Below are 27271 nucleotides of genomic sequence, written 5' to 3'. Positions count from 1 at the left end.
TTGAGATGTCTCCCAGTTAAATGGATTGCTCCTGCTTTGGCAAAAGTATATATTTTACATTTATGAAAATAAACAAAAAATAGGAGAACATTTACTTCACACTCACCTAATGCAAACAAATTAGAATCATTTTAAAGTAGAAGAAAAGAGATTACAGGGAGCATTCAATTGTCCAAATTCTCATTATTTTCAAAATGAGCTTTGTGGTATTGCAGTTGGGCAAAATTGGATAACAAACCCCAAAATCATTTTCCCATTTTAAATGAACAGTTATGAGTAATACAAAATAAAAACTGGTACTAGCACAGCACAAGTCCAGACATGACACAGAATCCTGAAAAGAATGGCATTTTAGTTAACAGACTTCATTTGGTTTAATAAATAAATTGAAACATCAACATTTTGATCTCTCTCTATTTTTCGTTCTTGAATACTCTGTTTTTAAAGCTTCGCTTAGAAGGACTGAACCTACTGAACATATTTAGCTACTAAATGTAGATATACATTTATATATTTTGTCACACTGTAGAAACCATTTACTCCTAACTCGACAAATCTTCAAGACTGGCATTACCATGGCTCATACAGTGGCTAGGCGCATATCCTTGTCTCATAGATCTTCATGGTGGAGGAATAGGGACCTGACAAATTGTGATGGATAAGACCTGAGCAGTTGTAAAGCAACTTGACCATTTTGACAACACACATATATGTGAAAAGTGAATATTGTGGACTCTACAGTTGGATGACATCTATTTAGTCAGCAAAATATGGTCTAAATCGAATAGGTGGTTAACAGGAGTGGGAGATCACATAATATTTGGGGTAGGGGAATATGCTCTTTCCCTAGTATTGTGCAGTCTCAGTATTAGTAAATATATAGTTAGCAGAAGCTGTTGGGATGCAGCACATGGGCAAACATGGAGGGCTTAACCCCCACAAAAAAATGTTTTTTGCTTTATTTTTATGTTTTAATTTTTCGTGCACCTAGGCTGTTGCTTACTACATGCAACTAACATGTTAGAATTTGCAATGTTGATGTTTCCATAGGTTCATAGGTTCATAGATGTTTACTAGGCTAATGACCACAGGGACTTTTTTAAGCCTAGCCATGAATCCCAAATCTCTGACAAGTTCTGATAAGTGTAAGTACAGGTTTGGTTGATGAAGCATTTACAAGCAGGGGCCTGAGACATGAGCCATTTACAGGTTGCCTGTGTCCATTACAGACATAGGTGCCAAACCAGAGATGAATTTCCTGTTCCCCATCAAATTATTCAAGTTGCACTTGAATTGGGTTAGGGAAAAACTCTACTTCACATGGATGGGGAGCTTGTTCCATAGACGGGGTAGTCTTTGAAATACATACCTGTCCCTCCAGCACTTCCTATTTATATCACAAGCAAGGCTTAAGTCTTTAGAATGGGTAATTCTGGTGCTCTTTGTTTTGTGGATATGCAGGAGGTCCATCAGAGTGGGGGTCTGACAATGCCCTGTATGCCAGGGATAGATTTCTCCTCAAAAGCCTGTAGGAGACAGAATACAGGGATTGGGCCTTGAAGCAGTCTGCATAGGACATTTTACTTACATCCTGTATTCTTTTAGTGAGAAACAACTGTGAATGTTCCAGTTGTTGGATATGCCTGGTTAGGTACATACCAAAGGGGGAATTGTACTCGATGATAGGTCTGATGAATGGCAAATACATTGGAACAATGACTTCCTTGGACTTAGATGCCATAACTTTGTATATAAGTTGCGCAACATAAAATTATTTCCTCACTACTGCAGACACATGATAGTCAAAGGCTAGATAACTATCTATGTGTGTCCCTAAGTCCCTGACTGCTGGATAAACTCTAAGTGGTGTGTTGTCAATATGATAGTTACCAGGGGTGGATGACTTTCCAAAGGATACTATTATGCATTTCTTGACATTTACTTTTAGACCATGGCTCTGGCACAAGTTGTTTGTCTGTGTCAGCCCCTCCTGAAGAATTTTTGTGTCAGTGTGGAATTCAATTACAAGTCCTTTGTTTTCTGGTCGACATTGTGAATGTGTGTGTATGTGTGTGTGTGTGTGTGTGTGTGTGTGTGTGTGTGTGTGTGTGTGTGTGTGTGTGTGTGTGTGTGTGTGTGTGTGTGTGTGTGTGTGTGTGTGTGTGTGTGTGTGTGTGTGTGTGTGTGTGTGTGTGTGTGTGTGTGTGTGTGTGTGTGTGTGTGTGTGTGTGTGTGTGTGTGTGTGTGTGTGTGTGTGTGTGTGTGTGTGTGTGTGTGTGTGTGTGTGTGTGTGTGTGTGTGTGTGTGTGTGTGTGTGTGTGTGTGTGTGTGTGTGTGTGTGTGTGTGTGTGTGTGTGTGTGTGTGTGTGTGTGTGTGTGTGTGTGTGTGTGTGTGTGTGTGTGTGTGTGTGTGTGTGTGTGTGTGTGTGTGTGTGTGTGTGTGTGTGTGTGTGTGTGTGTGTGTGTGTGTGTGTGTGTGTATAGATTCACAGGTTCATAGGTAAGTACTAGGCTAGCTGCCATTGTCAGCCATTTTAAACCTATCCAATTTCCCTTTTTGTGCTTGAACTAACCAATCCAATTTGGCTATAGATTGGTCTTACCCATGCCATGGTCAATAATTGTATATTGCCCCTAATGAGAATTACTGGGATCATATCATACATAATTTGAGGGGACCCATGCATGAGATAAAGCACTTAGGAGCTGCTTTTGTGCATTAGTTATACAATGGGCAGTCCTGGGATAAATTTTCTGTTTCTCATCCATAGGTCTAAGGTGTGCTTGAATATGGACAGGGATGAACATTTTTTTATGTGGATGGAGAGTCTATTCCACAGCAGCTGTATCTTCTGCAAGATATAACTGTCCCTCAAACCATTCTGCTGATGTTGCAGAAGAGATTTAGATTCCTAGACTGAGTACTTCTGGTGCTATTTGACTAGCTGATGTGCAGGGAATCTATCTGTAAGGGATTGGAGGATGCCTTGTATGGCAGACACAGGTCACCTCTTAGCAGTCTGTAAGATACTGAGTATAATGACAGGACTTTGAGAAAGTCCATGTAGGACAACTTGTTTAGGCCTTGTATCCTTTTAGTAAGGCATCTCTCTGGGCATTCCAGTTGTTGCACATGTTTGGACAGATATATGCCAAAGGGGGTATTATATTCAATGATTTGCCTAATGAGGGCTATGTAAAGGGGGGCAATACCATCCCTAGATCAAGACACAATCCTGTTGTTTATAAGCTGTGCAATATAGAAGAACTTTCTTACAACAATAGATACTTTAGTCATAATTTAGTTTGCTATCCACATATGTTCACAAATCCTAAACAACTGGGTCAATTCTTGGGGTGTATTTTCAATGTGGTAGTTCCCTGGGGAAGATGACTACACGAAGGACGCAATAATACATTTTTTGGCATTTAGGTTCAGTCCATGATTTTGACACCAGTTATTTATTTTGGACCAACCTTCCTTTAGGATGACTAATTCATTTGGGGCGTCAATAACTGCTCCTAGTTTTTGCAGCCATCTGCAAACCTAGTCATATATATGCCTACATATATATATATATATATATATATATATATATATATATATATATATATATATATATATATATATATATATATATATATATATATATGGGTCTACTTCAATTCATTGAATCCCATTTCGTCAAAATTTAATTTCACTGAAAGTTCATTACATCGACAAGCATTTGCCCCCTTCCTCAATGTTGAGCGACCCTGGAGTTGATATATATATTGTAGGGGGGGTGTGGGGGGTGAAGCCCCCCACCTAAAATGCTTGTCGATGTAATGAACTTTCAGTGAAATGAAAGTTCAACGAAATGAGATTCAATGAATTGAAGTAGACCCATATATATATATATATATATATATATATATATATATATATATATATATATACAGTATGTACAGCTCTCTCTATATATAAGCTTTCATTTGGTAGTGTCAACTTGGCAGACTGTAGACCATGAAATAAAACTAAAGAGTTGGTCACCTGCTGATACTGTCAGCTTGCAAGATGGTACATGCTTTATTTTATACAGTGATTGTTCTTTTGAGATGCTTGTGAAACAGTGGGGTTATGCTGAGTAAGGGCATATGGTGTAAAGCTCCTATATTGAGAAATGTGGTGAGTTAAGCCATTATCCCCCTAAATTCAGGTTTTTATGGTTTAGTGCCTTTGGACTGTATTTTTGCAAGGCTGCTGGCTTGCATTGATGATAGTGTGTGTCACTGTAGTAACCATTGCATAGTCGATTGTTTGTGACTAACTGCTTTTGGGTTGAATTTGTTTTCCTTAATTATTAACACACACACACACACACACACACACACACACACACACACACACACACACACACACACACACACACATACATGCTGAGATTCAGAAAAGTAACCGCTAGCTGTACGGCCTCTTTATTGATGGCAGCCGTCGTTAATAATTCAGAGACAGCCCTGCAGCAGTGTTTTATCTAGAAAGGGGGGCAATACTGCAAGGGTCTGTCTCTCTGGAAAACTTCTAATGTAAAGAAGGATTTTGATATTGCTTAAAGCTAAGTACAGGGAGGTTTAACAGATAGGTAGCATCAATGTGCCATGCATGTGTGTATGTGTGCATGAGTGTGTGTATGCTTTCCTCACTTGTCTAGAGGAAAATATTTTTTTATTCAGGCATGTCCAAGGGTCAGCTCCCATGTTCTCTCCTGTCTATCTAATGAATCTGGGCATCTTGGGGCAATGTAGCAATTGCCTCCTGTACACAGACAACCTTCTCCTCATACCACCCAGCACTATAACCTGTGAGAGATGCACTTATTTAACCAAACTGGAGGTAACGCTTTCTGCAATCAAGACTGAACTTGATAGTCAAGAGGAGAAGGTAAACACTTGCACCACACCACACTCATCACATAATCCCACTAAACCTACACAACCAAAATCCACACATACAAACACAAAAACATTCACGGAAGCTCTCAATAATAATCTGCTCAACAGAGACCTTCAAAGCAGAAACGCAAGCAACCTCCCACCACCAACTCAACCCAAATGACACATAGCTCACAGACTCAGTGTGCCACTCAACCACAGCCTATAAGGCAAAACAACGTACCCAACACACTAGTCATAGCTGACTCTGTAGTCAGGCACACTGATGTCCCACTCAATAGGCTAAACAAGGAGAAGGTCACTGTCAGCTTCCTGGTGGGTGCCAGGATCCACCACATAACCCACACATTCAGGTCACTCCAAAACAAGTGCATATATGACTCTGTGATTGTTCATGTTTGTGTGAGTGACCTGAGAAGTACCTACCTGGACTACATGAAAAGACACATGGAAGAACTCTCTGATCTTGCAGCCCAGGCAGGTATGACCCTAGCCCTGAGTAGCATCCAGCCATCGCCCAGAATTATACTGCAGTCTTCTTCTTCTTCTTTCGGCTGCTCCCATTAGGGGTCGCCACAGCAGATCAACTGTTTCCATTTCTTCCTGTCCTCTGCATCTTGCTCTGTCACACCAACCACCTACATGTCCTCTCTCACCACATCCATAAACCTTATCTTAGGCCTTCCTCTTTTCCTGTTACCTGGCAGCTTCATCCTTAGCATCTTTTTCTCAATATACTCTGCATCCCTCCTCAGCACATGTCCAAACCAATGTAATCTTGCCTCTCTGGCTTTGTCTCCAAACCTTCCAACCTGGGCTGACCCTCTAATATACTTATTCCTAATCCTGTCCATCCTTGTCACACCCAGTGCAAATCTTAACATCTTCAACTCTAGCACGTCAAGCTCTGACTCCTGCCTTTTTGTCAATGCCACTGCCTCCAACCCATATAACATAGCCGATCTCACTACCCTCTTGTAGATCTTCCCAGGACAAAATGATTGAGTTCAACAATTGGCTAAGCTTCTGGTGTCATTCTAAGGGGATCCAGTATCTGTCTGCCTGGGACGACATGGTCGTCAGACCACAATGTTTTGTCAGAGATGGCCTGCCCCTGTCACCCCTGGGATTCTGGATACTGGCAAAAGCTCTTGCTGTCCCTATAGTGCCTTTTTTAGGCAAGGTTCAAATGACAAATTCACCACCATAACAGGAACAGGCAAGAAAAAACTGAGGGTGATGCTACTTGATGCTAGAAGTCTAAATCTCAAAATGCACTCACTCGCGGCACTCCTTAACTCATCACAGTCGAGTGATCCTCCAGGGGTTTCTGCTGTTACCTCCTACTGCTCCTCTAGGCATCAAATATTGATTGTTCATATTTGCATTAATAATTCCAAAACCATGTTACATACAAGGTAACAGGATATTTTGTCTTAAAGCATATGTGATGGCAAACACAACTGTATTGATATTTGACCTCTCTCAATGAGTATTTTCTAGAACTGTAAGGAGATAACTTCATTTTTTAAAGGCTTAAGCCACACCCACTGGGAGTTAAAGGCACACACTCAAAAGAGCTGTCCCTGGAGAACATCAATGTCTGTGCAGTGACTGAGACCTGGTTCAAGGTTCCAGAGAGCACCCCTGCATTACCAGGCTATAACTCATACCACACTTTTCAGCCATCTAACCTGGACTGGAACACCAAAGATGGAGGTGTGTCCATATTCATTAAGGATATCCACACCTACAGGCTAGTTGCTTAGCATAATGCAGCTGAGGTTATCCAAATGCAATTAACTCTGGGCAAAACTGGAATCCAAATTGTAGCTTGTTACAGATCTCCCACCATGCCACAGGATTCCCACTCCTCTTTTCTTGATATACTGGAAAATATTAGGGTTCAACCAAACACCCTAACATTGGGCAATTTCAACTACCCCACCATTAACTGGGAAAACTACTCCTGTACCAACTCCTTTGCTCAGTGCCTTCTGGAATTCATAAATTCCAATGCCCTGGATCAACTTATCCACACCTCCACCAGGGGCAGCAATATCCTAGACCTAGTCATTACCAACATAAGTGACCGGTGTTCCACACCTGAAGTTAACTCCTCATTGGTCAGATCTGTCCATAAGCTAATCACCATTGATATCCACATCCCTCCACCACCCCTCATTAAGGAAACCATGGTAAAAAATTCCTCCAAAGCCAATTAAGGCTTCTTTAAATTAGAAGTGGTGAACTTCATGACACCCATGCAGATGGACAGTAAAGTTAGGACTGCTGAATCCTGCACAAATGAACTCTATAAGCACTTACACAAGTGCATGGATCGTGCTATCCCAAACAGAACCAAGATGCTATCCTCCAAAGAAAGGAAGCCAATCTGGTGGTCCCTTGCCATAAACAAACTCTACAACAGAAGGAAGAAATTGTTGCAAAAGAGAGTAAAATCCCATGAGTGGAGGAGCTCCCTGGTCAGCCTCAACAAGAAGCTGAGATCCTTTATAAGATCCTCCAAAACTAGCTATTAAAACAAGATTGCCACTGATTCTAAGGACAACCACAAAGCATTCTATAGCTATGTCAAGAATCTCAATGGCAACACCCAGATCTGCTCTGAGGTAAAGCACAGTGGCACAAAAATTATAGAACCAACTGATATTGCCAACATCCTAGCAGATAGGTTCAGTGGTAAATTCACCCCCCTCTCACCCCCTAAAGGGCCCATATCTATACAGGAAGAATGCAGAGTCCCTGTAACCACAACTTCCCAGGTAAAAGCATCACTCTCTAAAGCCAAAAACACAGCACCCATGGGGCAAGACAACATCTCAGGCTGCGTTTTACGCGAACTTCAGAACAAACTGGCTCCCCACCTAAGCACCATGTTCAGTCATAGTCTCACGTCAGGCTTTGTGCCTGCTGAATGATGCACAGCAACAGTTATCCCACTCCGCAAAGGGAGAGCCACCACTGATCCTGGGAACTATCGCCTTATTAGCCTGACAAGCTTGGACTGCAAGGCCATGGAATGTATCATCATGGAATTCATAAACAAAGACATTGGTAACCTCCAAGCTCTGGACCCCACCCATTTTGGGTTTGTGAAAGGCAGATCTTGCCTCTTGAACCTGGTTGACTTTTTTGAGGCAGTCACCAAAGCTGTAGATGAGGGTAAGGTGGTTCACACAGCCTATCTTGACCTCGCCAAGGCTTTCAACACCATACCCCATTCTAGAATTATAGATAAACTCACTAAACTAGGTATAAGTCCCTATGTCACAAGATAGATTGCCAACTGTCTCTCTGACAGAACCCACACTGTAAAAGTTGCAGACTCCAAATCTGACTTCAAACCAGTGACAAGTGGAGTACCACAGGGTTCATTCCTGGGACCTCTCCTGTTTGTTATCTACTTCTCCGAAGTACAGGCTAACACAAAAGGCCTCTGGCTAATGAAGTTCGCAGATGACTGTAAACTAGGAGCTATATTTGAGTCCAAAAATGATGTTGACATCCTACAGAAGGGTCTCACTGAGACAGATGCCTGATGTCAGAGCCATGGCCTCAAGCTCAATGCCAAAAAGTGCATTGTTATCCCCTTTGTTAAAAACTCTGTACCCATGAACTACCACATAGGCGGCAGTCTTCTTAACACCGAATGTCTGATAAGAGACCTTGGGACCCAGGTGGACAGTAGTCTCTCCTTTGATAATCACATTGCCACAGTAGTCAGGAAATCATTCTACATGGCACACCTCATCACAAAAGGGTTCTCATCCAGGAAAAAAAGAGGTCATTGTTCCCCTCTACTCGACACTCATTAGACCCATTACAGAGTACAACGTCCCTTTTGGACTGTACCTCACAAGACATCCGCAGCAGCTGGAAAGGCCACAGAAGTACCTCACAAAGAGAATTACAGGCCTCAAACTGATGGCCTACACCAATCTTCTCAAAAATCTCCAGCTTTACTCTGTAGCATATCACCTACTCCGCAGTGATCTCTGCCTAACATATAAAGCTATGTCAAACCCAGATCTGTTGGACATGCTTCACCTAAAGAAATCCCAATCCCTCTGAGCTATGTGCTCTAGGGACCTAAACCTTGTCACCACAATAAACAGAACTTGCTGGAGGGATAGATTCCTGTCCCAGAGACTTCCTATACTCTGGAACAAGCTACCCATCTATGTCAAGCAAAGTTCCTCATTAACACTCTTCAAGAAAAATATTGATGAGTGGATGGGAAATAGGAAATACACCCCGGGGATCACTTCTGTGGCTCTGCTCAACAGGGGCACAGGAAATTAACTCGCTTGGGTTGGCGTAAACCAGGGAATTTTTATGGCTAGGCTTACTTAGGCCCTTGGGCCGATAGCCTAGTACCTACCTATGAACCTACCTATGAACCTATGGATGGCACACTGTCACAGTGGTATAGCAAGAAATTCTCTGGTTCGATTCTCAGCTGGGGTTCCTTCTGTGCAGAGTCTGCATGTCCTCCCTGCATTCGTGTGGGTTTCCTCTGGGTGCTCCGGTTTCCTCCCACATTATAAAGACATACATCTGGAGCATTTCTCCCAGGGCCTCGGCTGAAAATTGGCTTCATTCCAAGTTGGACTTTCCTGGTTAACAAATGTTAAATAAATAAATAAGTATGAGTTATGTAAGGCATGTGCCCCTACATAGCTAGTTGCAGTAAGGGGGGATTAATTAGGCATTAGGTTTGATAGGTATGTGAATGTGTGTACGGGTAAATGGGTGAGAGTGTCCATGAGTGACTTCATGTGTGTGAATATATGATTGGATGGGAGAGCATGTTCAATGTACAGTGCAAGTAAGTATGCATGTGGTAAGTGTGTGTGTGTGTGTGTGTGTGTGTGTGTGTGTGTGTGTGTGTGTGTGTGTGTGTGTGTGTGTGCGTGTGTGCGTGTGTGCGTGTGTGCGTGTGTGTGTGTGTGTGTGTGTGTGTGTGTGTGTGTCTGCGTACATCTCTGTGTAAGGGGGGAGATGGCTGCAATACTTAAACTCCCCTTGACTAATTTTGCAAATTCTACAATACTGGGGAGACACTAGCCACCATGGAATTTGACATATAACCTTAAGACATTTCAAAAATTAATAGAATAGTAAGTTTTGGCAGCATGAAAAACATATGGGAAACACTAATCCTCAGGGGTACTCTTGAATAATACCTAATCCACTTACAAAGCTAATAGAACACAGGTTTTGGAGTATGAATCACAGTATAAATCCTTAGAATTATGCCACTGTAATATCTGGCATTATTGCCTGACTATAATGGTTCATGAGATACAAGGGCTGACACAAAAATAACAGCAAATCTGGGTTGGGGGAGGGTACAAGATAACACCAGGGAATGTTTGTAAATATTTCACTAATCCAGGGATCAATGCTTGTCCCAATACTGTGTTACATTTTTATCAATAAGTTGTACCTTAACCTACCCCATTTACAACTCGCCTTATACGCAGATGACATGAAAATCTATAGATTCCAGCCCAATTCATATCCTACTACAAACTGACCTTCTTGAACTAAACCACTGACTTACCTTCAAAAAGCTTTGCCTTAACCAACAAACATCAAGACTGCACTCTTTTGTAGTCAGAAATGATCTTTCAAAATTCCAAGTGCCCTTGAGCTTTTCAAGCAGCACAACAACCTTATCAACGCCACCACTTCATTCAGATACCTAGTTATCTGGTTTGACTAGTCGCTTAACTTTCAAGAGCATATTCAAAAACTTAGAATTAAAGTCAACTATCTCCTTTTCTAGGCTCGGATAATATCTCATTTCCTTTCATAACCAGTAAGGGCAGTTATTGAGAAAGGTGTCTTGCTTGCACAATATGAGTATGACTTGCCTTTGTTTGTTACCTGCTCTAATAAAAATATAGAGACACTACAGACCTTATCTAATAAAATATTCCTCTTCATAAACAATTGATCTTATCTTGAACACCGCTGCTTTAATTTACCCAAAGCAAGCTGGATCCCAATACAAGCCAGAACCGACTTATTTCTGGGCTGCCAGCTTTTCAAAATTCAAATTATTCTCCAAGATACTCCTTTTCTGCTTGTAAAGAAGCTAATGCTACAAACTACAACCTCAGAAGACAGGGTACAGTAGGCCCTATTCTCCGAACCCCATCTACTAAATTGCATAGCTGTGATTCTAGTTTTTCGGTAGTTGCTCCAAAAACCAAGGCAATCCCTTCCTCACTATCTCACCAAGCAAATTAGCTACACTAAGTTCAAGCCTCAGCTCAGTATCTGTTATCTGTTTGAGAAACACAAATGCAAATACCAGAATGTGGGACGCATCATTTAACAAGCACTGCTTGGCACAAGATTAATTTCCTTGACCAGCAACCCCATTTACCCCACTACTCTGCTGATTACCACTATGTGTTTGCTTCCTGTAAATATGTATACAGTTTCTCTTTCTCCTTGCTCACTTTCAGCTTACAGCATTTACTTTTCTCAGATCTTCTGTCTCTTTGGACTCTGTGACTTTATCATTACTTATCCATTACTTTGTCCTCTAAACACCCGTGTTACCTCCCACAATTTTCATGGCTAATCTGGGTTACCTCTCAAAAATTTCATGGTTAATCCTGCTTCTTACTCTTTCTTTTCTTGTTACTCCTCTAATTCCCCTTTTCCACCTGTAAAATGTACATTTCACCATAATGTAAAATTAGTACATAGTACATTTCTGTTTTGTAACCAGTTTGTATTACCTTTCTCTTCCACAGTTACATATTTGTTGTTAGTGTTTTGAATGTCACTCTGGCTGATCCTGAAATTGGTCATGCTGTGATCAGTGCTCTGACCTGGTAAACAAAATGTAAATAAAAAAATAAAAATAAAAATAAGTAAAATTCACTTAAAGAGTTAATAGGGTAACAGGTTTTGCATTATGATGTATTTTTTTTAAACAATAAGAACTAAACTCTAATTTTGTAATCACTGACTGCCTATAATTATTTGTGATTAATGAGGGATGAGCAAAAATAAGAGGTAACATCAGGGATGTTCCATTTACTCAGGAACAGATAAGAGGTATATCAGTGTGTTCATCAGTGTCTGGAGGGTGTGATGAGGATGAAGAGGGGTGTCTGTGCCAATGTGATGCATGGACCACCAGGGGTACTTAAAACAGCAATGTAGTTATTAGTGCTTGCAGTAATCGCAGAGCAATTCAGAGACATGCAAATTAGCTGATAATGAGTACTTTCGTCATTGCAACTAATATGTCTCTAAATGACAGATTTCCTCTATCGCTCTGAAAGGCCATTTTGCTATAAGCTGTACCCCCTCGTGGCTGCACCTGTTTCTGAATCCTGGATACACACACATGCCATATGTGTGCCACATTCATTAAATAATAAAAACTCATTTTGAAAACTCTTTGACTAAAGGGAATAAATGAGCTGCCAAGCATAATGAGTTAATCTTCAATAACAATACAATTTGAAACAACAGTGGGTCTTTAATTTTCCAGACCAGGTACGTGGTCTGGTCCAACAACCCTTATCAGCCATAATCTGGGCCACGTAGGCAAATACAATGTACATAAATTGAAAACATTGCTGAAAAGACTAAAAGAATGTAGAATATGCATAAAAAGCACAGCACGCTAACAATACAGTCCATATAAGCATGTCACATATTTCAAGGTTAGTACAGAAATATACCTTTTGTACATTTTGCAAATTTTCTTAAACAAAAAACATCAACACCATAAAGTGTATGCATTAACTAATGACCTCAAGGAAGTACCATATTGGGTAAATCCAACTTTTTTCATTTTGGAAATAATCATTTTGTTTTCACAGTCGCCACTTGTTCAAATCCTCATGACAACTTTTTTTCCATTATTAGTAAACTCCATGTATAATTTCAGTGATTATGTAACAAGAAAACAGTGATCATAATACTTGAGAATCACACACATGTGGATCACAATCGAGCCTGCTTAACAAGCATATTTTTTTTTTGTGGTAAAAGGGGAATCCCTGCACCACCCACCAGGAAGATTCATGCTTTAGAATGAAATCCCAACACTCTCATATTACTATTTGGGATTAAGAGTATTGGCCGTTAGTAGAGTGATGTTAAGCCTACTATCCTATTCATTCATTCATTCATGTTCCAATAGCCTGCTTTATCTTGCTGTCACAGAAGGGCTGGGGCCTATCCCAGAACACAGTGGGTAGAAGAGTGTGAAGTGGACAATTTGAGAGATTACCAATTTGCCTACAGCATATCTTTGATATATGGAAGGAAACAGTAGCACTTTGCAAAAACCCACAACTGCACAGGAAGGACAGACAAAGAGCACCCATCAAAAAGTCACATGGGCAGAAAGAGGACATGCAGACTCCGCAAAGAAGCCACCACAGACATGGAGCATGCATCAAAAAGTCATGTGGACACAAAGAGGGCATGCAAATTCTGCAAAGAAGCCACCACAGACATGGAGCACCCATAAAAAGTCATATGGACACAAGGAGGACATGCTGACTCTGCATAGTCATCACCACAGACATGCAGCACCCATCAAAATTCACATGGACACAAGCAGACATGCAGACTCTGTAGAGAATCCACCACAGGCATGAAGCATGCATCAAAAAGTCACATGAACACAAGCAGGACATGCAGACTCTGCAAAGAAGCCACCACAGACATGGAGCACCAATAAAAAGTTATGTGAACACAAGGAGGGCATGCAGACTCTGCACACAAGGTACACCAGCCAAGAATCAAAACATAGAAATAAGCACTGCAGGGCAGAAACAGCTATGACTAATTATCTAATAAAGGGTCCTTATTATTAAAACATTTGTAAGCTGATTGGACTGCCCAATCATGCATATTGTAAATTAAGCATATCACAACAGAAAGACGTCCAGACACTGAAGTATTGTTGAGCAGCTGGACCAGTTGTACTTTCACTAACCATATCTGTAACATAACCAGAATTATGAGGACTGTCTCTCAACTTCCTCATATGTTTAGTTTGCACTTATAAAATATTTGATTTTCTTTAAATCATTTAGCTTTCAGTCAGTCAGTGATGTGAGACATTAACATTTGATATTTCCTATCGTTCAGAAAATGCATGTTGATGCAGAGCTGTTACCCTATTTACTTTTAAGTGAATAAGAGTGAATTTTAAGAACTGTGTCTAATTCTGCCCATTTGTCCCCCCATTATTTATGGGTTTGTGTGGAATTCTTGGACAAAGAAGATGAGGCATGCTGCTATGGAGAAACTGTCCTCTTTGTTGCCTCTCACAAATGTTACTGATATGTCATGTAAGCATTTGGACATAGGTGGCATGCATATGTGCAGTACATTTAGTATCAATCCGAGGAGGCAAGAGAAGGCTAATAAGCAAGGCAGAAGCATAGCTAGGGTGGGGCAAAGGAGGCACGTACCCCAGGTGCAAGGTTAGGGGGTATAAACAAGAGATACGAATAGTTGCAGTAATGACTTTACTTTCTGTAATGGAATTTCTGAATGCAGTACAAAAATAATGCTAACACTGCTTTTGTTGTCAAGTCAGTGCTCCATGCATGGTGTAATTTGTAACAAGCCACTTGATACATTTAAATGTAGCAAATGGTTAGCTACAGTGTTTAAAGGTAGAAATACACGGTTACATTGTTTTTTTTTCTTTTTTGGCAACTTGAAGTTGAGGAGTGAGGAAAGGACATGGACCTGAAATTCTACTTACATAAGGACTGCCAACCGGGCCACTGGAGCCAATTGAGGAATGGCACCAGGTGTAAGATGAGCCAGCTATGGCTCTGAATTTCTTTCTTAAATAACATCATTGTAGAAAAGCAATTATCCAGTCAAGTAAAACCATATCTCGCCCTAATGATCAAACCATGCCACTCCTGAGTATATCCTGTAATACCCACACCTCGTCCTGAATTACTGCTAAAATACAGTGCTAGTCTTAATATAAGTGGTTGTAGATTATTAGACAGAATGCAAAAAAAGTAGTCATTCAGAAATGAAAAAGTAATTCACTGATATCACATCTGGTACAAGGAAAATATATATTCTGGAAGTGTTAAATCCTCTGTTTCCTGGTCATGTAACACAAATGAGAACATTCTCACTTCCTGCATGAACATTTTTAAATCATCCTATACAGAATTCTGTGTACATCACTCTTTCCATGGTATTTCTCTAATATTGCACACTGTCACTGGTTTATATTAGAAATAGCTAGGTGACAGTTTTCTTCCTAATTTTATTAAATCCTGTACACTTACCCTTTTACTGACACAACATCATATGCACTGGAATTGCTTCAGTTTATTTCTTTTGTTATTTTTCCAGTTTATATGAAATTAATCATATCAAAACTTTAATACCCTGCAGAACATATGACATTGAATCAGTTTTCCCTTAAAAACATCCAGAGTTGATCACATCACTCTTCCCTTCTATTTTGCTATTATCTCAGCATTGTAAAAGACGTTCAAAAGTCAAAGCTACATAGGTCAACAGTTTTAAATGGTCATGCATGATTACTTTTGTTTCATTTCATTAATTCATTAATATCTGACTCACCCCTTTTTCTTTTTATTGTTTTTCATGGAGTAATTCATTAGAGCCATAGATCTTGTCATATTAGCACCCAGTGAAGACTCTATAGTTGAAGTGCTCTTTACTTATAGTGAATACACTCATTTGAAAATTAAAAGAATAACTTCCATGTTAAGCAATGTAAGCTTGGTGTCATACAGTGCATAGTCCTTTTCTGGGTGATAATTTCTGAGGCAGAATTTTTGGTACTGGGTTGTATTCCATACCAGACCCAGCTTGTATGACTCTCCGTTTTCTTTCTCTGTGAGATGCTAATGCCTGCAACACACAGTTGCAAGTTATGATAACTGCTGCCTGTGTATCTCCCAGCAGTGTATCTAGTTATTCTGGTGCCCAGTACTATCTTTTGATGTGCCCCCCCCCCCAAAGAAAGACAGGTTCTTCTTAAAGGTCCATTCCTGATCTTGTGTTCCTAATTTAAGGAACAAGCCAGTTAGGTCCATTTCCACACTCCTTGAAAAGTAAAAAAAAAAAAAAAAAAAGGAAAAACCCAGGTCTGTTCTTTCTTATTCATGGTCCTTATCTCTAAATTAAGGAGCAAAAAAGCTCTTCTTTATCTGTAAGTAAGTAGTTTGCTAAACTTTAACATTAAAGAAAAGATTTTTTTGATGTTTTAATGTCACACATGTGCTGCTTCAGTTCAGACCGCAAATGCAGTACTACATTAATGAATGCTGGTAATGCACTGAAGACCTGATTACTCCCCCTAACACTTTGCAACCAGGTCTGCTGTCCCCTTCACTCCACTCTAGCTATGCTTATGGTATCTCCATAGTGCTTCATCTAGCTCTATGATAATGTTTTCATTAGGGTGGATAAATCTGTTAACACTAGCAAAGAAAGGAAACTTAAGAAAATTCATAGGGATAAAGAAGATTACATTTATAATTTGGCCTAGCCTTTGCCTAAACCTAGTTTCCACTCATATTACCCCTCAGATAACAATTCTAGTGCTGCTGTTGTGGAGAATTCTGTTACTGATTTTTTTTTAGAACTTCCCCAACAAGAATTACTGAGGAGGTTGGAAAGAATAGCTCAATGCAACAGAGTGAAAAATCAGGTGACCATCAAATCTAAGGATCACTCCACTCAGAAAAGAGGTAAAATGAGGGTGAAGAGGTAGAATTAGTTGGTCTCATTTCGTGCCTCATCACTGATTCTCCAGAGTTTATTTCTAATCAAGATTTTGTATTATCCTTACCTGATAGTGTATTAATAATTTTGATATTTCTGTTTTTAGGACTTCCTAAATAATTGTTTTAATGACACACAAAGGTTTTAAAATTTTAACTATAGTGATTTTACTATTGACCAGATATACTCTGATTTATTTATAAAATGTTTTGTCTCTATTCCAAGGAGCCACACTGATATCAGTGATTTAATTATTAATTTTAATTTGTATCTTATGAAGTTAAATTTGACTTATTTTCTTCGAATTCTGTCAATTCTCTCATAAAACCTTCATCACAATACCATTTAATTAAGAGTATATTTAACCCTCCACTACATCCTCTACTGTCTCTTTTTGAAAAAAAAATGTATTAATGAGCTGATAAACTAAACAGGTTTAGATCTTACAATTTATCTGAGGATGAACACAGGCTACTATATGAGTTAAGCATGAATAATGCCATTAGGATCATGAAGCCTGATAAAGGTGGGGGTATAGATTTATTAATGAATGCAATTGATTATTCCAGCGGGTTGTTTAATCTTTGAAACAATAATGGGTGATATTGTAGAATTTCCAGGAATGAAATTAATATTATGCACTGTAAAACTGATTTATTTTTATATGATTTGTTAAGCCAAGGGGTTATTGATTACAAACTTTACAAGTTTTTGTATGTTGAACACCCAATTATCCCAAGTATGTTTGGTATTTCTAAGGTCCATAAGAACATAAAGGATCCTCCAGTTCACCCTATTGTTGCAGCTAGTGGATCAAAAATCCTTCTACTAATGCTTTATAAGGCTAGAAAAGTGAAACAATGTAGGTGTAAATATCATTATATTTTGAGGGGTTTCTGGAATTTTTAGGGCAAATTAAGGTCAATTTGTGTTACCCTGGTAGGCTTTTGATTACAGTGGATGTTGTTGATTTATTTTCTTGTATTCCACATAACACTAGGTTAACATGGTTTACCAAGGCCCTTTGTATTTGTGACAATCTGTCTAACAAGGAGATCAATACTATTTCAGCATTCATGGTAATGGCTTTGAAAAATAACTTCATTTATTTTGAGGTAGAGTATTTCAAACAAGCCAGTGGGGTGGCTATGGGTGCTGCCACTGCCCCCTATACACTGATGCTGTTATGTGGTACTGGGAACAAATGTTTATATTTAAATCTTCACATTATGTTCACATTGTCACCTATTTATGCTTTTTAGATGATATATTTATTATCTGGAGGGGTGTTTTAAAACAACCGGATGACTTTATAGCATACAGTGATTCTTTTAAAATTTACTCGCAATGTCTCTGAAGTAAGTATTAACTATATGGACATTTTGATTACCAAGGACCTTGAGTTATGTGGTTTTAAATCAAATGTTTATGAGAAATCTACGTTTTCTAATTGTTACCTCCAGTTTCATAGCTGCCATCAATGTAAACATAAAAAAACAGTTTAGTTAAAGGCCAAATGGTCTGTTTGGCCATAATTATTTTGGATAATGGGAATTAAATCATGAATTGGAGGTTCTTTATAACATCTTTTTAGAAAGGGGTTATCCTAGCAATATGCTTACAAATATTAAAAATGAAATCTTGACAGGTAGACAACACAACCCATTCTAGGTATAAGATTAACTTACAATCTTTTTAATTTAGATAAAACAGGAGATTCCACAAGTTATGATAACATCATGTGTATTAAGTATGGTGCAGAATGCCTTGTGGTATTACCTTTAATTCAGAAACACTGGAATATTATAGCTCATGACAATGATTCAAACGAGAAACCTGCGGCTTAGCCCCATTCTAATTTATTAATAATATTAACTATTATCAATATTAAAGAAAGACTTGAAAAGGGTGGGCATCCTAATGTGGATAAAAAACAAATTCATTAAAAACAGGTACTAGAAAAATGTGGAGCTTGTACACAATGTGAAAACATATTCGAAGGAAATGAGTGTCGTTTCAGCACTATTAATTACAAATTCAGGTTCACGGTCCATTATGATTGCAATAGCAAGGATGTGGTTTACTTGGCCTTTTATAACTCATTTTTTTGTCTTCTGTATTGGTAAAACTGAACGTCACTTAAAAATGAGAATTTAAGAATACTGTTATGATATCAAGGCCAAAAAAGTATCTAATGCTCATTATCGGCACAGACTAGTATCAATGGGGTGGAAGGGTGGCCTAATGGTTAATGTGTTTGTCTTACAAACACAAGGTGCAGGGTTTGAGTCTCACAAGGGATAATTGGCTAAGCTTAAAATGGCTCACAAGGGCAGTTAGCTTAGTACTAATCTATGAACCTAATACAAACACAAAATTTAATTTTTTGTTTTTGAACAAGGGGGGGTCCCTGAGAATATATACTTGAATACCGTGAATTACTCTGGCAAGTGAGAGTAAACAGAAATGAACCCCTAGGTTCAAATTAAGCTGTTTTTTTAAATAGTTTATTAAAACTTCATGCTGCAAGATCATAATTTTGGGTTCTGTCCGATGGGTTCTTTTTATTACTTTTTATTGCTTATAAACATTATACAGTTTTTACTTATATAATGACTTAATCAGTTGTATTAGCATTGTTTCTTTTGGATTGGTTGTAGTCCATTGTGATCTGTTGAAACATTTATTTAAATGTTAATTTGATGTGTTCCACAGTTCTAATGAAGTCTTTAAGTGTTAGGAGAAAATTGCTTAACTGAGACATTAAACTTGTCTTTCTTGTGGTCTGTATTGGGATGCAGTGCATCATAAGAATTCCTCTCAGCTTATTTGTAGATATAAGCATCATTGGCCAGCCAGATCCCACTTCAGCTGATCCACATATTCCTTTTTGCAGGGCTATTCAACCAGTTGTGGTAATATCTGGCAGCATGTCCCCATCCCCACCCTCCCCCCATAACGTCAACCTTATACCTAGCCTGACCCCTCCCATACTTCTCTTCCACCTATCCCATAACCCCCCTAATTATTCCCCTTTCATATCATACCTCCTCATTATTGTACTCTACCTCCCCACCCATTTCTAAATAAGCCCATATAGTACTCCATCCTCTAAACTACTTCTATCCTGCTCATATTCTTTACCACACTGCACTCAACCACCATCATGTCCATCACAACTATTACTTTGATCTTGCTTCTCTCACTTACACTCTCTCTCCTAACAATAATCACGACTTTCCAGACACCCAGCATGCCTCCTGCACCTACCTGTACAACCAGCACACAAAACCCACATTTGTCAAGTTACTCAGACATCCACCCTAGCTTATTCACAGCTAATACCTCTGTACTATGCAAAGTGAAAATTCTTCCTCTCCAAAGGCACTCCCTTTATCATACCACCAGCAGCAACTACACCATTTTTAGGAAAAAACTGAGAAGTATAACTTACACAATTTGCCAAAGCACTATTTCCCAGTGTGGTGATGTAAAACCCAACCCAGGCCCAGCCTCCCTCAGCTCTAACAAACCTAGCAAATCTCTTATGCTATCAACCATAAATCTCCAAAGCCTTAGAAACAAGATACCTGAACTGCGTGAATTTCTAAGTACAATCCAGATATTATAGCAGCTACCGAAACCTGGCTGAAATCATAGCTCCACCCAAGCTACTCATGCCTGAGAGTCGACTGACCCAACAAGAGAGAGGAGGAGTAGCAATACCTTTCCCTAGCAATTAAATATTAATTCTCTACTCAAAACCAACACCCAGCTTTTCCCCAGCCGAAGTACTAATCTCTGTATTAAAAGTTAACAACCATAAAAACATTTGCATAATTGCTCTTTATATTCCTCCAAGAAACAACATACCAATATTAGAAAACATACTTGCCTGGACTTCCCAACATATAGATAATGAAACCATCATTCTAGGTGATGTAAATATTGATTGGCTAGATATAGGCCACAACAGCCTCTCAAAAAACATAAATCTTTACAACTTCTCCCAACTAATTGAAGACATCACAAAAATTACAACTGGGGCTCCACAATAGACTGGATATTAGTGTCCCACCTGTTCAATGTCATCAGTGGAGGCATACTACCTAATACCATTAGTGACCACCACCCAGCATATATCATACGTAAAACTACTCCAACCACTGGCCAACACCAATACAAATCTACCAGAAATTTTACTAAGTTCCAGTCATCCATATTTAATGAAACCTTAGCTAAAGTAAACTGGAAACCTCTCAAATCCCTACCACTTAATGAGGCTGTTGAATTCTTTAACTCAACCATTCTAGACATCCTAAATAGGCAAGCACCCTCCCGCCAAAAACGAATAAAACATAACCATGCATGCTGGCTTTCAAAATGCACCAATGAAGTAATGTCCATAAGGGACAAAATCTGTCAATCATGGCAGAAAAACAAAGACCCCTCAACTCTACTACATTATATGCATTTCTGTAACCAGGCAAAATATCTAATAACCACTGATTAAAAAGACCACTACTTCCACCTACAAAGCCAACATAATAATAATCCCCAAAAATTATGGTCCTCCATCAGCTAATTATTACACCCAGGATTTCAAAGCAACCCATCCCCTGACCCATAAAAAACCCATTGAACTTGCTATCCTCTTCAATTCCTACTTCAACGACACCATAGCTAACTTAACCGCCACCTTTCCTACAGTTAACAGCACCACCACCAAGACAGCTGATGACTAAATCATCTCAGAAAACAAGTCTACCCTTAACCCTAACCTAAAATTCTCCCCATACCCACCAGCACAATAAAAATCTTTTACTTAAGCTAAAATCCTGTACTCTGGCCCCTGACAATCTTATCTACCCCCACACTTCCTGCAGCTAGCAGCAAACTCTATAGCTTATCCCATGAGCACACTCATTAACAGATCAAATAAAGAATCCCTTGTCCCAGACATCTGGAAAAAAGCATTCATTCTCCCCTTACACAAAGGTGGCACCAACACAGACACCACAAACTTTCGACCCAAAGCAATTCTCTCACCCCTCTCTAAAATACTGGAAAAATGCATCCATGCCCAACTCCTCAACAACCTGCATTAAAATCAAATTTTATCACCCACTCAGCATGGTTTCAGACCAGGACACAGCACCACTACCACTCTCCTATCCTTCCTTGATACAGTTAACCGGGCATGGGATTCTGGTAAAATAATTGCTTCACTTTTCCTTGACCTCTCCAAAGCTTTTGATACCATTTCCCACACTATCCTCCACTCTAAACTATCTACCCTCCACATTTCTCCCCATACCCTACAATGGTTCAACAGCTATCTCCCCAATAGGCAGCAATTCACCAAATGGCAACAATCTTACTCTCCCTTCCTCAATGCTTCCACAGGGTACCCCAAGGCTCCATACTTGGTCCTCTCTTATTTAGCATCTTTAGTAACAACTTTCACACCACTCTCCCACAATGCACAATAATCCAGTATGCTGATGACTCTACAATAATATGCACTGCAAATTCCAGCTCTGAACTCCACCAAATTACCCAGAATGCCCTCACAGCTACTGAATCGTGGATGCTTAACAATCATCTTGCCCTAAATCCCAAAAAACTAAACTAGTAATTTTTACTCCTAAGAAAACCACTCCATTTGATAAAAAATCTCTTCACTATACAATCCCAAGACAATACCACTATATAGGTTGTCCCACACAGTAAATTACTAGGCATTATTATAGATGAAAACCTTAACTTTGACCTACACATAAACAATAACATCAAAAAAACACACCAAAAGCTTGGTATGTTCTATAGGCGCCAACACTTTGTTAGCCTCTCTACTAAACAAGCCCTTGCAACTACCTTTTTATTACACTCTCTCCTTTATGGTGCCCCACTCCTCACTAATATCCAAAATTCAACAAAATCCAAACTTGCTTTGTGTTACTACAGAACAGCAAAATTTGCCACCAAGGCCAAATTATCATCCTACCACTGTAAGTCACTGAAACAATTAGGGTGGCTAGAACTCCCCCACCATCTCTCATTCACCCAACTAACTACTGTGTACAAAATAATCTGCAGACCCACAGACTGTCCTGCTCTCTCAACTCTACTTGCCAAATACCATCATAGCAGGCATCTAAGATCTGAAAATCATCTACTTCTAAACGTAGATAAGCCCACCTTACCTGCTGGTCAACTCCTCTATTCCTTCACCATCGCCAAACTATGGAACTCACTTCCACCTTCTATAAGAAACATAGGCAGCACCACCACCTTCAAACAAATACTGAAAAATCATCTCAACTCTTCCTGGCTATTTTCCTGCTCTATAACCTAAGCTCTTCACTCTCCTTATATGATTACTAAACTCCTATGTCTTTTGCTACTAGTGACTGATGATATTTTCTCCATATTTATTTTTATCTTCACTTGTTGATACTGGTACAATAATACTTATTAATATATCTCTGTTTATACAACTCTGATTGAATTCATTGAATTCTGTTTAATGTATATTTTCTGTAGATATTACTGTAATCAAACAAACTAGATTCCTGCTTTTATGTATATATTCTGTAATTGTTACCATATTTACTATCTTTAACGCTGTTTCTATTTCTGTACTAATTAATGTTTATATTTTTTCTGTATCATGTTGGAGCTTTTCTCCCCGGGCCTCCACTGAAAATGGGCTCTTTTAGGCCCAGTGGACTTTCCCAGTAAACAAATGCAATAAAATAAATAAATGTCCCATTTGGGAATAACTATAGCATTGCGATTGTTACTATTATGCAAAGGTCTCTGTAGCATGAACTTTACTCCTACACTCATCAGTTAGTAGCCCTAAGATACTTCTCTTTCCACCTGGTAATGGGAGAAACTTTGGCGTAGTGCATTCACTTTTCTGAGCTTAGTTTTCTCCATGGTATTTTATAGCTTTCTCATATACTTTTTTATGCTTGTATTCAACCTCTGCAACTGCTTGTTCAAGCTGATATTTAATGCATTTTGTATTTCTCCATGTGTCTCCTTATACCATCTCTGCTGCCCTGTGCATTCCCCCTGTAGGCTGCAGCCAGGATTTTACTAAAGATAAGCTTGATCTTTTCCTATGTAGATAGAGGCAGGTAATAATAATGCATATTTTTATCTAGGGTGGCATGATCTGACAGCAGGTTTGATTTTCCTGTCTCCAGTTCACCGAATTTCTGATTATCATATCAGTCTTACTTTTCATTTCTGCTGCACTGGGCTTTAAGGCTATCATTACATTTTCCAGATTTTGCAGTTTATGGACTGTAAGTTTGGCCTTGTCATTCATGAACTCAGACTACTTGAAACTCTTGCCTCATTTGATGAACTGTGTCTCAGTCACTGACACAACTATTGAACTTTCATTTGTGATGATAATTTCCTTTCCTTGTATCAGCCTATCAATATGTAGTCATCCATTTTGCCACTTAGCATTTGTTCTTCCTCCTGTGACATATTTATAAAGGTATTCTTATTATGAATGTTAGTTGCAGTTATGTGACATGCTGATTAAGTGCAGTTAGGTTATCGGTATTACTCCTATTTATTTATTTGTTTGTTTATTTATTTATTTTGTACACAGTCTCTGTGAACTCGTTGATTTATATTATCTGTTACTTTCGAGTTTGTTTTTAGATTTCTTTGGTTGTAGAGACAGAGCTAATTCATTCATGTGAGTATGAGTCTGTGTACAATCCTTGAATTTATTTCTGGCCTCTTGTGCTGTGAGCAATTCATTCTCAGTGTGTATGTTCTGATATTTCATTTTTAGATCAAGTAGGGAGCTGTTAATATTTTGTAGCTGCTAACACAACTTCTCATATTCACTTTATAAACACACAATGTCAGTTTGGGTTTGAATTTGACTTTTCTATTGTCTGTAAAGTTCCAATACCAGTCACGTTATTCTTTTTCTTTTTGATTTGTACTGTCTCTTGACTTAGCACTTTTAGGTGTATTTTAGAATTTCACTATACCTACTTCTACAGAAAGTTCAGAGAGCTTCTTGGATAAATCATCCATGCCTTTGTTTTATTTGGAATATCTTCTGTTGATGAAGATCATTCACCAATTTTTCTTTGTGTCATTTTAATTTCATGTTCAGAAAATCATGTGTCCTTCCATAATTATGTGCTCTTTCTGTTTGAAGACAGCACCCTGTGCTGGCTTAATATCATACATCCTAAAGTAATTCTTCAACTTCATCCTGCAAGGTTATGTAATATTATGAGAGTAGATCATCTGCCTTCATCTGCTCTATGTTAACCCGTTATTGCATCACTGTATTTACTGTAATACGCTATGATACGTTTTCTACAAGTTCTTGTTTCTTAAAATCTAAAATCGTTTATTTCAATTCACTAAGAACCTGAACCAAGCCGCTTACTTCCAAATAAGGTTTAAATTTGCATATTTGCAATACTAAACTGCAAGCTATTAATTTGCTGCTACCTGTCAGAGATACTATGGTGCAATTCACTTTCATTCCTTTGCACCAGGTCTAATAGTGAATGCCATTTTCTTTGGTTTACTCATACAGCTTTAGCGCAGCAGAATTTTGCTTTACTTCCATGAAAGCGGCACATACATTTTTTATTACTTATTCTGCCTCTCATTGTCAGTACAGACCAGTCATTAGCTATTTATCAAGTTTTGACATGATAGTTTTTCTTGTGAAACCCTTTTCACGTTTTGAGGGTTTATGCTTAAAATCATCAACTCTTTCTTGCCTTACAGTGAAATGAACTTACCCTTTTAGAATCAAAAAGCTTGTTCTTGATTTACTCAACAATGAACCCCCTTTTTCCTGTCAGAGGATTTAACCTTTTAAGATTAACACCTTTCTTTTGACTAATCAGCAATGAATCCCCTTTTCTGTGGCAGGAGGCTTAACATTTCAGCACCTTTTTGTTACTCAGCAGTGAATTTCCTCTATTCCATTAGAGAGTTCAATACTGTGCATCATCTTTATCTCCATAAAATGCCAGCAGGGTTTTGTTAAAGCAGTCTTAGCACACACAGTGTTTTGTTGCAGGTATTTTACTATAACAATGTCAAAGAACTTCTTCCAGGCTACTCTTTAACTAATCTTCTGCTATTGTTGGATTAAGCCGTTTTATGGGTGCAGGGCAAATATTCCTGTAAGTGTACCAGTTGTTTAGCATTAGCAAACCCTACTCAGGAAGACTTGTCATTTTATTAAGGTGTCTGATACAATTTGCCACACATTTCTCACTTCTCTTCAGACATCACTTAATACAATTCAGTGCTATGTATCATTAACTACTCTATCACTGGCAATACCTGGCATGATGCAGATGTATGAAATTGTACACTTTATCACAGACAGCACCTAGTCAGATTCAGTGCTGTATATACTTTGCCAAAGACAGCATTTATATAAAGCCTTTCCATTTTTAGTTCTTTTGACAATGCAAACCTCTTTGTTTTTTCTTCTTAACAAGTAGAGTGTAAATAATGTTTTCAGTAGTTTTTACCAAACATAGTAATTGAAGGAATACAGTTATTTCCACAAAGCATTAGCAGTTTGTAATTTTCACACCCAAAACACAGGACAATATGCAAATGCATGAAATGTCTACTTCTGATAGGCAGTAAACTTTGCCACTGTTGTGAGACTCCATACTCTAATTGTAAATTTGCTTCAGAAGCCTATTAAGGTTTTATTTTGCACCCAGTGGTGTTATCAGCATGCTGTCAACAATGTGTGACTTATAAAAATGAAATGGGGGAAGCTCCCATAACAGGGAGAGACTGGGATTTTGGGTGCATACCTTTAAGGAGAACAATAATAATCATACAGAATATTATATTCATAAAGTAGCAGAAGGTCTTCTAAGAACTAAGCTAACATGGGAATGGAGAAAGGAGATTCTGCCAACAGGAATGACTGCAATTTGGGATATAGATAATAGGCAAAAGGGGGGCGGGAATATATTGTAGAAAACTGGCAATGGAACCAAGGTATTGGGAGCAAATAACTAGAGAAGGTAAGGTAATAGAATGGGAAGACACCAAGAACTTATTTGGACTGCTGGCTGGAGATTGCCTTCCATATCAGGGATTGATATCAAAGTAAAATAGATAAAGAGAGCTTTGTACACCATGGCTAAAACAATCAAATTTAATAGCAGAGTCAATAAAACTCATAAAATAGGTAAGCACTTTCATCGAAGGCAAAGTCAAAGTAAACTTTATTGTCATACAGATCAACACAGAGGAAAAAGTGTGTGTCACTGCAAGAAATTTCGATACTCAAGCTCATACAATAAGAATTATAGTTTACAGAAGGAAGATTAATAATGATTTAAAAATACTGAAAATAAAAATCAAAATAAGATACTAAAAATAAATACAATAAAAAATAGACAAAAGTTTGAAAGTTTTTACAGCAGAAACAAAAGCAATACAACAACAGGAACAGACTTAGTAGAGATATAAGGATATATAACAAAGA

This window comes from Protopterus annectens, chromosome 12.part0 (genome assembly GCF_019279795.1).
Source record: "Protopterus annectens isolate FY-2018-M chromosome 12.part0, PAN1.0, whole genome shotgun sequence".
Taxonomy (NCBI): domain Eukaryota; kingdom Metazoa; phylum Chordata; order Ceratodontiformes; family Protopteridae; genus Protopterus; species Protopterus annectens.
Note: the sequence above shows the minus strand (reverse complement) of the source record.